This window comes from Ambystoma mexicanum, chromosome 3p (genome assembly GCF_040938575.1).
Source record: "Ambystoma mexicanum isolate Mex_15411 chromosome 3p, UKY_AmexF1_1, whole genome shotgun sequence".
NCBI lineage: Eukaryota > Metazoa > Chordata > Amphibia > Caudata > Ambystomatidae > Ambystoma > Ambystoma mexicanum.
In genome coordinates, this window is record NC_090925.1 from 1,228,522,494 (window position 1) to 1,228,538,415 (window position 15,922).

At 46.5% G+C, this 15,922-nt stretch overlaps 1 protein-coding gene across 1 annotated transcript in view; it reads left to right on the plus strand.

Annotated features, from left to right (window-relative positions):
- The first annotated feature begins 441 nt into the window (after nt 1-441).
- The window catches only part of CTNNA1 (catenin alpha 1), a 505,233-nt gene continuing 489,752 nt past the window's right edge, over nt 442-15,922 (plus strand). Inside the window, exon 1 of the mRNA XM_069652692.1 lies at nt 442-761. The gene's annotated coding sequence lies outside the window, so the exon portion shown is untranslated. The remainder of the gene's footprint in view (nt 762-15,922) is intronic.

The following is a 15,922-nucleotide window of genomic DNA, read 5'->3' on the forward strand; positions in this document are numbered from 1 at the left end:
ATTGAGGCAGAGAAAATTCAGTGAGGGCGAGGAGGCGGAAGAGTGGAACTGAGACTATTTTGGATTGCTGTTAAATAAACTAGAGATTTCAGATTTTTTTTTTCATTCCTCCGTAAAATATGACACGGGAATATACTCTTCGCCTATGCGTAGTCGTCGCGTTGGGGGCTACCTGTGTGCACGTTGTAAAACACAGAAACAAACAGCGACATAAAGGAAGTGAGCAGCTGGACCCGAACAACGGAGAAATGTAAAGACTTGTAAATTTACTTTTTCAGGGTAATACTGGCAATCCCCTTCAAAGTGTGCATTAACGGAGAGAACGGGGTAAATTGGGGTGTGCAAGATAGCGTGGGAGCCTATGGGGCAGAAGGGGGCTGAAGGGCGTGTCAAGGGCCAGACACACCTGACAGGGTGTGCCTGTGGGGGAAGCAGTGAGTCATTGCTCTGAAGCTGTTCCAGGCCGGCTGCTCCTCCCTGCCCCGGGAGCATTTCCTGTGCTCCCAGCTGCCCGCCTCCTGACAAGAGCTGCACTCCTGAGTGTTTAACGCGGACTCTCGCGGCGGGGGCTTCAGCTTCACCCACCAGTGTACGCGGGCTTTCTACACGGAGGGACCCTCGTGTTGGGGAGGGACGGTCCCTGGGACGAGCAGGAGCTTCCACTTTCTTTTCCACGACTGAACCCCGCGCGGACCAGCGGGTGGCAGGGAGGAGACGAAGACAAATCGGTGCCCCCAGGAGGCCACGGCATTTATCGCCAGGTACGTGGCGACACACTAGTGGTGTATCCTACTTTAAATCTTCAGGGTAGCTATGTGGGTCTGTTTCGGGCACTTCTCTCACCGGTCATCGCATGAACACACATCGCTTCCGCCCAGCAGTGTTTACTTCCCGCCGGTCCCCAGGCGTGAATAGAGCGTCCCACGGGGAACCTGATCTCTTGGGACACTGAGCTGGGATTGTGTGAACTGGGGCGAAGTTTTCCCTTTTCCGTATAGGGCTTGTTTTGGTGAGAGTTTTCTTTCTGTCGCTGCCTGTGGGCCGGGACTCGCGGCCTGGGAGGGGCGTCTCCTCATTCCTGGGATGTTTGAGTGTAGATAATCCTGTCGGCGCTGGTGAGAGAGCCCTGCCAGAGCGCATAAGGGGGTTTATCGCCTGGGCAGGAACCCCATCCGATACATTGTTGCCGCTAGTGCCCCTATCTCCTTTACCAGGGTACCGCGGAGTCACCTACGCAATACGGGGGCCCCGATGCCGTTCCTGGGAGCAGTGGGGAGACCCACCGAGCCACGGACCACTTAAACGCTAAATATTATTCTCGTGTGGCGATTACAGATCACTTTCCGAAGTGCACGCAACCTTTTCCAACTGTAGTTCTGGCTTTGGCTTGTTAGCAAGCTGCGACACACGCATCCTCCATGCGCCTCGCTTCTGCCGCTGCCTTGACACTCTTTGCTGGGTCTTGTGTTCATAGCAGGCCGGACTTGCCCATGTACTCTTCATGTAGTTAACTTAGTTTATACTCCTTTTTTATTTATATATCACATGGCTCAATTTCGTTGGTTTCTGATGGGATGGTGGGTTAGAAGTCCACTACCGTAAATTGGGACATACTAATTGGCCTTTTTCAGATTCTTTATAGACACGAGGCAAATATTTCATAGTTTTACTTGTCAACTTCCCACAGACTTGCGATCCCCAAACACTGTAGCTTTTATTTAAATTGCTTTCTCCTTTTACACAAAAGGAGACAGTTGCAGTACGTGCAAGAGCTTGGACAGAAGTGGTATCTGCAGGTTTCCACCGAAAACAAATGCCCGATGGGGTGATTGCCATCCGTGGATTCTCTTTAATATAGTGAGGTAATCCCGAGTGTTACCTGAAAACAGCCACACGCGTGACGCCGAGAAATGGCCTTCAAATGTACAGGAGCTAGATGATTCATCCAATGCTCTTGGTTTCGTTCACGTTTTCCTGAAACGGGTGAATCAATTAGAATGACTTTAATGGAAACATTGTTTCAGGTGACATCCGTTCTGAAACACAGCGGTCTCTCATATACAATAGAAATAAAGACATGTTCACCCCCACCACCGATCTGCCAGTTTGAGACTAGTCATATCCTGCTTTTAAATCATAAATGCATGTTTCCCTTTGGCACCTGTTGACATGGGGATTAGTGATCCTGGATTGTGTGATCTTTCGTTGATAATTCACTGTGGTGAATGGCCAATCTTTCGTTGATAATTCACTGTGGTGAATGGCCGTCACCTTAGAAGTCAATGTGGCTACTAGGAAGTTCTGTAGATTGGGAGGCCCGATAGTGAGTGACAGCTGACATGACAGTGGCATGAGGTGAGACTGGTACATTGTGACCGTTGGGAATGACGGGCCTTTCACAGGAAATAGCAGATGGTTTCTGGTGGGGGGAGTGTTTTCCTTTGAGAATTCCTGGGATTCTCACGAACCCAGTTTTGGAAGACACCCCTGGAATACAGTACATACTAATACGCTATTGTATGAGTTTGTTTCTCTGGTACAGCTTTCAAGAGGTGGAATATTTAGGTGTTAGTTCATATACACTCTCCTGACTTGCAATTGGATAAGGAGGAGTGGTAAAACTACTCTAAGTTAAAATGTTGTGGCTGATAACATAGGAAGCCATCAATGGCAAGAAGAAATAAGTATTAACATTAAATGTATATTTCATAAAATATGGGGTATAGTTGGCCAGCAAAACAACCCTCGTTTGTTGTCCGAGGATGAGGTACCAGACCATAAGCCTACTAAGAACACTATATTTTTTTGTTGTATATTCAATTTGTTCATCGGTACAAATCCTTTATGTTGAGGGTTCGCCTGTCCTAAATGTTCCTGCTTCTATTGTGGAAAGGATGCACCCCTTAGTCTAGTTGAACATTAATTTTTGAACATATGAATGTGTCGGCATGTCCCACTTTTAGGTGCCATTGACAGGTGTTTGACAGAGGTGTATGAAGCGCTTTATTAGGACTTTCAGTTGTTGGTGCACATCCTTTTGGAATCTGTCCTGACAGTAAACTTGGACTATATTATTCTGGCAGACAATTTAATGTAAAAGCTGTAATGTTTTATGGGAAATGTAATGGTTCTTACAGCGTATACTCTAATTTTAGTAAAAGGATGTCTGACCTACAGATGAGTTGGTCATCCAGTTGTGGTTCATTGTATTTGGGCTCATGCTGTTTAGTCATAGTTTGTTTGCAACTTCGTGTCAAGTTCAAGGTTTCCTACATAACCACAAGACCTGGTAGGTGAAGGCGGGTTCCCATTTGACTTTTGCTATTACACCCTCCACTCGCCACCACCTGGTAGGGCTCTGGGAGCCCCTCATGTCCCAAGAGAGCTTTGTAAACCACAAATGATCAAACTCCATAAAGGTTGCACGCACACTGTTTGCACTGACCTCTCACATTTTCTCACTCTTCCATTAGATCTTCCATGCTGTGGTGCGACAGAGTTTCTAGCAACTATTAACATCCGTCTGGAAAGCCGCAGCAAGATCAGTCTGGCTACCCCCATCATGGTGCCCATCATCCCAGTAGGCAGATCTTTGGGGTGCAGTTATTCGGCAGGCCTGTGATCTGCTTTAATGTATCCACCACTTCTCCCCAGTAAGGTTGTAACTTGGGACAGCTCCACCATATGTGCAGATATATACCTGTGGCTCTGCACCTTCTCCAGCATAGCCTGGATTCTCTGTTCTCCGTGCGGGTCTCTCTCTCGGGGCATAAATACCACCTTACCAGCATGTTGTACTTTGCTCTGCGTACTGAGTGCTGACTGTTTTTTTTTTTTTTTTTTAAGACACTGTTCCATATCTCGGCCCATTGTCTCACATCCAGCTCTTTACCTAAGGCCCTATGCCATCCTTATACAAAGGATGGGAGTCTCGCCAGGGCCTGCGCTTTGAGGCAGTCCTACAACTGCAAGATCCATCCTACGGACCCCTCCACTCCCTTAGGAGTAAAAATCATCTTCTCAAATGCAGTTAATGGACTTGTGGACCCCACTTTATTGTCCCTTTGAAGATTCCAGTACCAGAGTTGTAGATCTGTAAAGCGCTCCCCATCACTTGCAAATGAGCTAATATTGCCCTCTTCGCTCAGCTGACCAATACCTTCTCACCGTACCCCCAGCCCCTTGTGCCTCCTCGCGCTTCCACTCCTTCCAACTCTTGGCCCCCCTCCACTGGAACTCCCTTCCTCTCACTATCCGCTCCTCCCCCACCTACCCATCTTTCCGCTCCTCCCTGAAAGCCCTTCTTCTCCACTCCCCCATGACTTCTTCTCTTCCTCTTTTTTCTGTGTGCAATGTCCTATAAGGTCCATCACACACGTGTTGTCGACCGCCTGTCTCCTCGTGACAAATCCCGATTTATCAGCCGTTACCTGGTCCAGCCGTGTCACCAGAACTTTGTCATAGAGCTTTCTGTCAATATTTAGTACCGCAATGGGGTGGTCTGAGTAGCAAAGGCTGTTTTTTTTTACCCTCTTTAGGGATCACAGACGCACTTGCTTCCTCCTTCAAGCCTGGAACTCTCCTTCCAGGTCGTATTTAATAACGCATGAAGCAGACCCAGAAGTGTGCTCACGTAGGCCTTATAGAATTCTCGGGAGAATCCATACAAGCCCTGGGACCTTACTTGTTTTTAAGGGAACTGATGGCCTTTAAGACCTTTTCTTTGTTATGTCCTCTCCTAAACCCTGCTTTTGATCTTCCGTCACTGTCGGCTGGGCACACTTCCCCAGAAAGGCATCTTATCGACTCCTGAGATGGGGAGTCTGATGTATACAACTCTCTATGGAAATTGTCAAATGCCTTCTGTTTCTCGTGTTCTAATTTGACTGTGATCCTCTCAGATGCCTGCAGATCTCTGACCCTTTTATTCATTCGAGCTGTAAGCTTCCAGGACAATAAAGTTTGCCCTGTTCGGAATGTCGCTGCTTAATCTTCAACAGGGTGTACTCTGCCTTATTCACCTCTTACATTGATCTGACCTCTTGTCGCCTAGAGTTTTCTAGACTTTCTGTGAGCCATACTGTACCTCGAGCTCATTTAGCAGCACTAGCAGGTTCTCCAATGCCCGTGCCCTCATAGCTAGGACCCCCTTTGAGTTTATTACCCCTCTAATGTAGGCTTTGAATGCTTCTCTCCGTATGTCATCGCTAGTCTCCCCTTATGCGTTCTGTGAGGGGTCAGTAATGTGAGGTGAACAACTTTGATTTGCCAACATTTGGCATTTTATTTAAGAAATTATGTTAAAATAAATGCCTCGCTATCCCATCTCTGCTGAGGATTTCCCTGCCTAACCAAACCTAAGGGAACACACACTACGCAGGATAACTGCCCTCGCACTAAACAACAAATACACAAAGAAAATGTATGACAAGGTAACATTATATGAACAACGTTCATAGTCTTTGAATAACCTTCTAATGTCCTGAATGAGTTCAACCAAAGAAATGTCTCCCATCAGTTCTTGATATTTCAAAAGTCAATGGAAAATGTTGTTAACCAAAGTTCCACTAGCAAATCCCTTCTTCTTGGTGACATAACCACTTTACACTTCCTCCAAATGGCACCAATGGTAATCACAGCCACAGTGCTATGTCACCCTGCTCAAGAAGACTTCCCACAGTTCAAAAAGAAAAGCAATATCCACTAACACCAGTGATGTACAGTTCTTGGTTAACAGTTTGTATTCTCTTGGTTACAGTTTTGAGCTTCACAATTTGTCAGGATGACTTCTTAGTGCAATTTTAACAACTTCACTTCTACTTGCCTTCACAATGGTATATTTGTCAGGATGACTTATTAGTACTGCTGCTTCAACTTTTAACAACTCCACTTCTACTTCATTCACTATGAGAGCAGTCACATTTTGTCTCTCAGTACTGCGCTTGGTTTGGACTTCTAGTATACTGCATTCACTGACAACCAGATATACCACTACTGCTTCAGTACTTTGGACTACTACCACAGCTTCAGAGATTTATACTTTAAGACAGGCTTTGACAAGATGTACTTCAACAACTTCAAGTAGGCAAGGCACTCTTCCTCTGAATAACTCTCTTAGAAGGGGCAGCCTCTTTGCCTCTCTTGTCTGTCTGCCACAACAACATGGGTTTGCCTTGGAGACTTCCTTCTCTCTGTATTCCAGTCTCTGGCACTACCGGTTGACTGTTTGTAAAGACTATTTTGAAGTTGACCAGTCTCCCCTCCCCAATATTATCTGCATCTTTCTGCCAGTGATGAGCCCAATTAATTACCCAGAAGCCTTGGTGCCACTCTTAGCTTCAGGTAATACTTGCACATTTTTATCTTAGACCAATACAGTGTTATCAACTTCACGGTACAGTTTAATTGCTTCTTAACTCTGGGAAAGGTTGGTTTCACTGGAACTATGGGGAGACTCTTGGCTTGGGCAATGCTTATCTTCCTTTTCAATTGTTATACCATTTACCTTCTGTAAATGAAAGGTATGCCATGTTAGAATTAATAGGATTGGGTCTTCCTTTGAAATTCAGAATTGGGCACACGCAACCACTTGTTGATTTAGTTTTCAGGGTTGAAAGATTGGTATTTAATTGTATTCCTGTGTGAAAGAAAAGGATGGAGTTCAGACCTCCTTTGGTAATCACAATTAGGCACACACGACCATGTAGTTTTCACACGTTAACTTTGACAATACAAGAGTTACAATATTTATGTATCCGGTAACGGTGCGAGCAGCGTTCCCTCCTCTTAATTAGGGACATGCGACCACTCCTTCAATTGATTTTAGCCAAGTTTGATTCTCCGGCGGGTAAACGAGTTTTACCATTATACGTGACTGCTACGTTTCTGTTGTTCAGAGTATTTTGGATTCAACAAACAACTTATACTTGCTTAAAGTCTTACATGAGTTAACAGGGAGCTGGATACTGTTACCGGTGAGGCTCATGTAATGTGTTAGACGCTGTGCGTCACTCACCGGCTGCCTAGACTCTTGCTCTGCAGGTTGCACTGCTTTCCTGACTCCTGCCACAACTTCTACTGCTTCTGGCTCGCTGGGGACCCACACCCTTCTCCTGAAAAGGTGTTTCCGGTCACACGTTTTGGGAGCTCCTTTCACTCCTGAGGCTTGATAATTACTTCTTGCCTCAGTCTCCTACATGTCCGCAGCTCGGAAACACAGCAATCTGGCTCACATGTGCACAGACCTTTCTCCTGCATGTCTTCCATTGCGCAGACTCTGCACTTCAGAGTTTGGGGGAACAGGACCCTCTCAGAATACGCAGGTGAAATCTGCCGCCTCCACGTTCCGGCGTACCTCTCATTCTCCCACTTCTGCTTGGTTTGCCAGCCTTGTGCCTTCTACCTTCTGCTAAATCTCACATTCCAGCCACAGTTGCAGCTCCTTCCACTCCTTCTAATTGCGTGCACCCAAGGGGACATTTTATGCCTACCAGGTTCCTTCAGGTGTGAGCTTGATTGCCTGACTACTGCAACTGCATGCCTCTTCAGCACTCTTTTCGTCCCAGTACTTCTAGGATTATCGTCCCCTTCAACAGAGTCAGCTTTTCCCACAATTGAGCTATTGTTAAGGGTAGATTTATTCCCCTTAAATTCAGTACAAGATGGACTTTTAGGAGTGGGTGCTATACATGTTTGTAAGACATTTTCTGTAGATCCATTCATATTCGATGTTTAGGGAGTAAGCAGGGTATTTATTCTGAAAAAATCTTTCTATTGACAAGACTTGCTCAGATTTGAAAGTTTGTAGCCCGGGTCACAGATATTATGCCGGTCAGGGACATTATAATGGCAATATGCCGTTACCTGTTTTGGCATCCCAGAAACGCACCTCCTTTCAGAAGTCTAATGCTGTCTCATCTCACAGGATCTCCACACAACCCCCCCCCCCCACCCCCCAAGGTCAGGATCAGGAAGCGTCTGCCTTTCCCTGGCCACCTGGGAGGAGACTTTAGGCAGGGTTTTAGTGAGGGATTCGTAGGATTCTTCACAATTCTCTCCAATACCCTCACCAATCTTGCTCCTACACACAGGGTCGCGAAGCAGGGATGGGTTCAGCCTCCAGTACTGTGTTTTTGCTCCATTTGCTGTAGATCCCAGGTAATAAACACTGCAGAACGGTCCCAATGCACGATTGTACCTATCCCTGCCCAGTCTACCCTTGGCAGGATCGCACTCCCCACCATGATGTAATCCAGCCTAGAATATACCTGGTGCACACGGAGTAGAAGTCGTCCTGTACCCCGGGATTCATACACCTCCAAGCATCCACCAGCCCAGCTTCTTCCATCCCACTTAAAAAATAAAAATGAAAACAATAAGACATTCAAGGGCTGTGTTGTACCCATATAAGTGCCTCTGGAAACCTCCCAGTTGGGATCAAATGCCATGTTGCGATCCCCCTGCAATAAGCAAATCCCCCGTCACAAATTCGTTTTGACCACTAGTCAGCGCGTAAACTGACAAAAGTGTGAGTAGCGCCCTGTTAAACCAACCCTCTACAACAATATTACTTTTCTCCTTTGCGGACTTGGTTTTCACCAGGGTGAACTGAACCTGCCTACTTCCTTACTCTTGTTCTTTGCTCTTGCATAGAATTGATGCAGGAAAATGTTTTTTCTCGTTAATTGTGTCTTGTATGCACACCACGTATACTTGCAAGCTCTATCAGTAGTCTACCTCTCTTTTGCAGGGTATTGAGACCCTTTACGTTGTATGTCGGGACCCTGAATGTTGTTGCATGAACCCATCCGCTTGTTCCTTTCTCCCTGCTTGTGACCAGACCCAATGTATTGAGGAAATCTCGATTCCCTCCTCCTTTTTACCCACACCGTAAGTAGGTATCGTTAAGCCCTCAGTTTGATTGCCCCAAGGAGATCCCATCATCTCCTCTCCCCTCATATACTTGCCACCATGCTGCTTCCTTCAAGCTTCTTGCGGCTGCAAATTGCGCCACTGTAATTTTGGACCACTGGGTGTCGTTCTGTTCTCCTTGCTTGCTCCCGATCTGCAGGCCAAGTAGTTGCGCAGCTTCTTCTGGGGCCGTGCATCTCGTTTCTCGCCCCCTTTCAAGTAGGCGCCACACCAAAGGGGAACTTCCACCTGCAGTGGATGCTTTCTTTTTGCAGCTTTCCTGTAATCTGCCAAAACACCTGCCTCTTCTGTAGATGAGCACCGATATGTCCTGGAAGATTAAGAGTGATTGACCTTGAAAAGAGATTGTTCCCAGCTTTCGCTTTTCTCGAGGTAACCAATATCTCCTCCTTAGTGTGATATGAGTGGAATTTCACGACTGTCTCTTGGTTGTACTCTCAGGGTTCTTCTAAGTGGGCCAACTCTATGGACTCTATCCTGTGTTAGACCCGCTTATGCAATCTTTGGGACTAGTGCTTTAAAATCTTGCTGTCTCCAGCTTTTAAAGATCAGTGTCTTCAATTCCTTCCACCACGACTCTTATGCAGAGATTTTCCTGCTGATGCCTATTTTCCAAATCTTTTGTGGCTGTCACCTGAAGATACATTTCTTGATTGGCACTGGTCAGTTCTCCCTGAAGATGAAGTACATTCTCCTGTAAGGTCTGCAGTCCTGTCTTGGTATCTCCCACTTGTGCATTTAGCTGTTTTGTGTTTTGGACCAGGTCCACAAGTTGATCGTGTTATTTTCAATCTCTATATGGACTGGTTTAGTTCCTCCTTTCAGCTCTTCCTTTTAAGCTCTGCAGACAGTCAATGAGGTCTGATTTGGAGATCCCTCTCCTCATAACCTGTGCAGCTACCTCCATGACCGCTCCCTTCTTCGCTGGCCTGGCACTGTTTGTTGAGGACTTTTCCGTACTCGCAGCTGGCTTGGGCGCAAACCAAAAGGTACTTATCGTTGGGCCCGAGCACAATGGCATGCAGATCTGTGCTGCGACATCCGGTTTCCAAGAGCTTTGAGCGGATCCTCCTCTCGTTTGCAATACTTATCCTTCCTGAGTCAGCCTGCTACCACTGTCGGTGCGCCCGTGCATCAAGTAGATCCTCGGCTGTCCCAATTCATGCTTAATGTACCCCACCACTAAATGTTCTTCCTGTTACTGTGCTCTAGAGGAGTGGATACTCGGCTCATCCCCATCAACTGCCAGTGTGCACTGCTCAAAGCATCAGGTTGATGCTGCCCTTGTGCTCTCGTTTTTGTCCACCTTTGCATACCGGGGTAGGCTCACTTCTTACACCACGCAGACTCTTGGCGCTGCAACCCACCAAGCTTGTAGAGTATTTCTTAAAAGGCTGCCTCAGATACAGTGGCCCGGCTCGTTGTTTCCATTCCAACTGGCAGTGCGCTGCAGGGAACCTGACCCTTTCACCGCATCACTACTACACGCCCGGGATGACACTGCAATGCCTCACTCAGAGCCCTTCTCTAGGTGCCGCATTATTTGTTCTTCACCTTGTGCCCACTTCACAGCACTCTGTGTGGGGGGAAAATACGTATTTGTATTCCCGCCTGTGTTCAGAAAACAACTTTAAGGCAAACTTGAAACACAGGAACAGAATCTCGTCGTCTTCTCAGAGACGCTGGTCTTTATTACAGCTACAGCTTATCACCGCATGGTTGTACAATCTGCCATGTGAACCACCTGCCCTATCATTATCTGTCTGTCTGCTCTCCCCAAGTAGTCTTTCCTGGAGCAGCTAGACTAGGCGGCCAGCGGAGAATCTGGATGTCAGTCTCTGTAGTGACACTATCAACATCGATTTCTTTAGAGGTGCTGGCGGAATATGCTGGCTTAGTAGAGAACAAACCTACCTTCCAAACCAGTACAGAGAATGTGTCTTGAGGCTTGATGAGGGAGAGTAAAGCGTTGGCGCCTGCACAAGACTGCTCTGTTGTGTGGTAGGTGACTACAAACTAATTATGAGCCAACAGACTGACAGGACTACTAGCACTAGCCTACGCTGGGAGGCGGACCTTCAGGAGTCTTTTGAGGAAGGAGTGTGGGAGAGGGTGCTTTCCTAACACAAACGGGTGTCTAGAAATGCAACATTTCAGCTGATACAGTAGTATGTGACTCGCAGGGCATATCTGACCCCTAAGAGAATGTCAGGGTTCAACAATGTCAGGGTTCAACAAAACTACAGAACAGTGTGGCCTGAAATGTAAACTGGTTAATGCTGATATGGTTCACACGTTCTAGGCATGTTCTAAGGTGGCACAATATTGGAATGAGGTGGCACGTAATTGTCAAAAGCAGATGTGGTGTTGAACGTGCACTCCCCCGTAGCCTGTTTGTTGGGCGTTTTTCCCTAGGCCCAAGAAATTAAGACCTATGAGCAGACTCGAAGACCTAGGGTATGCATTGACCAAGCACACAATAGCGATGGAGTGGAAAAAACAGGCTGGCCCTGACGTCGGACAATGGTGGAGAGATCTGCAAGAATGGACACTGGCGGAGACTGTTTTATGGCAGGAAGCGGTGCGCTTGGACGAGGGTGAAAATAGTATAGACATTGACTCCTGGAGGACATCTCACTCTTTCTCAACTCTCCTGCTGGACTTCCTTTGCATCTTGTACTCATGGTGGCCCTGAATCATGCTGTTCCCATCTTCATCTTGTATCCTGGCTTGCAACATTATGTGTTACTACTGACTTCTGCAATTGTATTCGCTCTCCACTCTTGCTTCTCCACTCTTTTTGACTGCTTACTCTTTTCTCTCCTCCTTTTTTCTCTTCTCCCTTTTCCTATCTCCTCCCCTTACTTTCTTCTATGCACTTACTCTATCAGAATTGTCCCTGGACCTAATATGATAGCAACCTCGTCTGTTTCCTCCACCCACCCATTACTGTTTGTTTCCTCCCCACAACCGCTCCAGCACTATCTGAAATGTCGTCAGGCCTAGTATGATAGTCGCTTGTTTTGTTGCTCCCCTCCCTTTCTGCACCCCTCTCCCTCACCTTTTTGTTTTTCTCCGGCTCTACCAGAAATGTCGTCGGGTCTAGTACGGTAGTCGCCTGTCTGTTTCCATTTCCTTCCCACTCTCCCCCTCCCTTCCTTATCTATGTCTTAGCTCTTGCACTATCTGAAATGTCGTCAGGCCGAGTACGATAGTTAATTCACATCCTTACTGTTCATGGCCTGTAAGAATGTGGTTGTATTTTCCCTTGTTCCCTCCCTTGCCTTGAAGCGCTTTGAAACACATTGTGTATAGGCGCTATATAAATAAACTATCATAAGTTCTGGGGTGAGCAAGAACACTCAAGGAAAGACACACTGGTGTAGGGACCTAGAAGGCAAGAGTGACGTTGGAACTATGAAGGCTTAATAAAGGTTAAACCCGAAGAGTTGTACTGAAAATGTGGCAGGATGGGGGGGAAGGTTATGGGGCGAGAGTGTCTGAACATGCTTGTAGATCTAGAATGATGTGCGGTTAAATATCATGGCTGTAAGTTGTAAAAGTTATTAAAACAAATTTAAATACAAAGAACAAATTCTGTGCTGTCCTCATCTTGGTATTCAACTGATGTCTGCATTAACAATGTAAGGCTGATCAGTGTTTATAAGGATGTGTCCTCCTAGTTAGTCTCTTCCTCGTCCCAGTGTTGAGGTGCTGTTTTTGGGGACATTTGGGAGGGAAGGAAAGGGCTGACAGTAGCCTGAAATGGCTGACGTATAACCGGTTCATTCTGGAAGTGGAATTCGGGATGCCATGTCACGCTTAAGGATGCCCACCCCCCCCACAGTTACCTCCACCCAGTTGATCCTCCCTTGCATATCCACCCCCAGGGTCGCGATCAAATGCAGTGGCCTTTCCCTGGCCACCTGAGAGGAGGATCCAGGGGGAAAAGAAGTGAGGATGCCCTCAGGTTCCTCACACCCCCTAGAGTACACACATGCATTTGTTGTGCTGTGAGCATAGGAAAATGCGTGTGGATTAGCCCCACACGTTTTCTGAGGCTGGTCTTCAATCGTTCCATTTAATTAAAATTGTCAAAAAAGCCAAGGCAAGCGCACATCCACCGTGTGGATTGTCGAATTCTTCACACCTATACTGTCCAGTTATGCCTTCGGCTAATGGTAAGGCCTTGAAGGCAGAGCATTCTAGCTCCCTAAACGCCCTCATAGACTCTCTAACTGTTCCCACTCTATCCAGTCTTTATTGGTCTGCGAGGATTTGGGAATTGTGCCTTTAAAATGTGTTGGTTTTAGACCGCTGACACGCACACTCACTTCCCTCAGTCTCTCACACTCACTTCCCTCCGATGTTTCTCACTTCCTCTAGGCCTCGCCTCCATTTCATGTTAATTCTCTCTCCGCTACTCCCTCCTTTTTACATTAATTCTCCCAATCACACACAGTCCCTAACGGAGCTGTACCGCTTTCACTCACTAGCCAGTATCTTATCTTCTTTAACAATTGCCCCCAAGTTTCCCCTCTCCTTTGACCCTCCTGCTGGTTTCTTGACTGTTGATTTCCTCCCCTGATCACACCCAGATAACCCACTCTTCCTGCTGCTCCTTTATATCCCTCCTGGGATTGGATCTCTTTCTCTTTCCCCACTCTGCCCTGGTCTTCTCCACCCATGGCGGTGATATGCAAGTTAGAAATAGTAAGCAAAACCCTGCCCACTTCAGTGGTGTGGGTCTACAGCAGAAAGCTAATGGTAGCCTGGTAAGTCCAGAGTGTCTGTTCATGGTAGAGGGCCCCATTCTGAATGCTCTTGATGGTAAGTCCCAAGTGGGAGGAAGGGAGGTTTTGGTTCCCTCACAAGTCCCTGGTGGTCTAGTTAACCGATAGCAGCTGGGTCTGCCTGCCACCATCACTCTGATTTTTTTAAAAAATGTATTAATGTTTTTTTTTTGTTTGTCCCCTCTCTCCGCTCTGCAGGAAGGACCTCCCTGGGAGGGGGAAAAGGGGGGGCGGGCAGAACTGCTAGTTGCTTGTGGGGTTGCGGGTTCTCTGTTGCTAGTTTGGGGTACTTGAAACAGAACTTCAAAGCAAGAAACCAATAGAAAGCATCAAAAGAAACCAATGTCTAAAAAAAAAAAAACTTTTGCCAAGACTGGCTAGCAAGTTGTCTGGGAGTTATGACATGAGAAAAAGTTGAACTGCTTACAAATATGTTGGCACAAGGGTGGGAGGAGCAGGAGTTGGTGCCTTTTCCACCGCGCCCCTCAGAGGTAAGACTAGTTCTGAACCTCTCCCTCGTAGGGCTACCACTCCTGGCGGAGGTTCACACCCCCCTTGATGAGGCCAGGGTACTGGCCTTGTCATCTTATAAGCAATCCTTGCTTGGAAGAAGAATCACAACTTGTGGCTTTGAATTAGGTTATCATTCATGATACGATACAATTTTCTTTTTGGCTGCTTCAAGTGTTGTCTTTGTCCTTTTCCTTGGTTCTCCCAGTGCAGTGCTCCTTCGGTTTGTTTTCCTGGCCACTCTTGTTGTTGTTCTCTTTTCTATTGGGCTCCTACATCATCATGTACCCACTCTGAGCCAGTCCCTGCTCATCTCTCACTCCTCTGCACTACCTTGGTTTCTTCAGAGTTGGTGCAGTAGGGAGAAGTTCTCAAGACATTTAAGGACAGAGCCTGCATGCCCATGTTTAGTTTCCTCCTCTGTTTTAGCTTCAGTTGGTGAACTCTGTCCAGGGACTGTTGTTGCTATTGGTGTGGAATCCATCCCAAAGTCCAAGGTGAATGCAGCTATCCTGCCGCTCTGTTAGCACACCCTAAAGCTCTCAGTTCTAGCAATGCTGATGAGGTTTGCGACAAAAGGGACCACCCTTCCTAGCCACCTTCTCTATAGGTGGTGATATAAAGAGTGTTGGGTGAGAACATTCGACTGTGGTGTTTAGTACATAGGTGATGCCTCTGAGGTGAAGTTGAGGGTACGGATTGCTAACTGTGTTTCGGAACGGAACATTATGTTGCATGCTTCAGCAGATTTGCTAGACCTGCTGTAGACCAGTAAGATGCACAGTTCTATGTGATAATGTCGCCTTGGAAAAAGCTGCCAGGTAGATTGCCCACTTAGAACACACTACAAACTAAGCAAAGCAATATCCTCATACTTGGATTCCTGTTTGGTGACCCAACATGGTATATGCACCACTTTAGTATTAACACAGTTCCAACATCAATACTGCAGCAGTTCTTTAAAGTGCTGAAAAAGACTTTTACAAGACCTGCATGGTTATAAAGCATCACCAATTATTAACTACACATAAGAACTATAAGCCCTGCCCTACAACTACGCTTTTATTTTTCATTTGTATTTGTGAGAACAGGACGTCGTTTTAAACACAAGTGTCTTACAAAGTAGTCGAAAATCGAGAGCAGAGGCAGTTCTTGCATAAGGTGCATTTACATAAGAGCATTGCTTTATTGAATGGTATTTGTCAGGAGGTGAAGGGGTAAGAACAGGAACATAAACCAGGGAGGACATAAACATTTTTTAAATTGGGAGCCATGGTCCAGTATTAACAAGTTGTAATGGAGTAGTCGGAGGGTAGAATGCAGGAGGGGAGGGTAGGGTTGGGTGGTCTGCTTGATAGAGGATTGTTGGGTGTTGAGGTGTTCCTTCTATTACGAGGAGTTTGACAATTTACTTTTTATTCTGTTTTTATTGCAGTTTATTTCATATTGCCCGTAAGTACACACAAAGCATTTCAACATAAAACATTAACCGTAGGACAAACCAGCATATTAAATCCGACACTCCTGTCCTACACCCCAACTCCTGTTTTAAGAGTTCCAATGAAATCATGATTGATGGTTGGGTGGGGGAGCATTTCAGTGGAGTTGGGCAAGGGGGGGGGAAACCTTGAGAAGGCACAAGGGAGCAGAGGACTATAAGTTATCTAGAGTCTAGGAACAAAGAGTTC